Here is a 1296-nt window from a genome sequence, read left to right on the forward strand (position 1 = left end):
TATTCTTGTGTTTTTCTTAGTGACCATGACTTTTCTGAGAATGTACATGCTTTGATCTTAGTTTACTACTTTTTATTTTTTATGATACTAAAAGTGGGAATATATTGTAAGCTTAATGATGATCTGGAATCAATATTGTTGAATTAGTGAGAAGGAAACTGGACTGGTGATGTAAAAAGGTAAATATTGGTGAAAGGGGGAATATTAGTGATAGAGGGAATCACTACTGTTTCTGGTTCTGTTGTATATGTGGTGGAATTGAATGTGTTTAAAAGGAGATTGTAAGGGGTCTATCATCATCAAAAAGAGGGAACTTGATAATGCTTAATATTGTTGTTTTGATGATTTAACAAACAAAGAGAATAGGTAAGGGATATAATCTGCAGGTTTGTTGTGTGCGCGACCAAGTCCTTATGCAGGAGGACAGTTTTCTATCCAATAAAAAATGTCCAACACAATGTATATATATATATATATATATATATATATATATTTTGTAACATTTTCTACTCGACTTTTTAAAATCACTAAAAATAAAAACCATTGAAGCTCATGCTCTCTAAAATATTCTCTTGAAGAAGGCAAAGGACCTGGAAGGGTTATCAGTAGTTTGTTCTTTGTTTTAGAGTCATGATTTCATGTTTTTAATATTTGTAAGGTCTATTCCTAATCTATAAAATAATTAAATAAGTCTATGTTTATTTGTTCATCTTGTGAAAATAACTAGAGTTAGTTATGGAGACTATTTGAAGTCTAAGTCAGCTAGGATTCTAGTGATTTAGCAAGTATTAGAGTTATTGCTTCAGATATGAGTGTGGCAAAGTTGTTGTATAGAGAGGAAAGGGATTATAAGTGTAATTCCTATATTGTAAGAGTTTGTAATCTTAATCTTTGGCTCAGTTGTTTAGTGAAGATTGGAGGTGAAATCTTGTGGATAGGTCATGGATTTTGTCCCTTGAGCAAGAAGTTTCCACGTCAAAATTTTGTGTCTGATTTTACGTTTTTGTTCTTTATCTTTTTAGAATTGCCTTCTGATTAGGGACCTGGTCCCAAGAGTTTCGTGGATGCATATATTCTAACAACCTTCGTTGGAGGTAAGAATTGTGATTTAGCGGCTGTCATAGCTTATTTTTGAGCTGCATTTTTGGGAAATTTTGAATGATGATTTCTTGCTTATTTTAGGTTTGAATTCGGTTATTCAAGAGTCTAGACTGCGGGTTTTTTCATGAAAATTGTTGTAGTTTGTTTGGTTTTAGATGTTGGGCCTTTGTTTCTTGTAATTTCCTGAATATACCT

Source organism: Solanum dulcamara, chromosome 11 (genome assembly GCF_947179165.1).
Source record: "Solanum dulcamara chromosome 11, daSolDulc1.2, whole genome shotgun sequence".
NCBI lineage: Eukaryota > Viridiplantae > Streptophyta > Magnoliopsida > Solanales > Solanaceae > Solanum > Solanum dulcamara.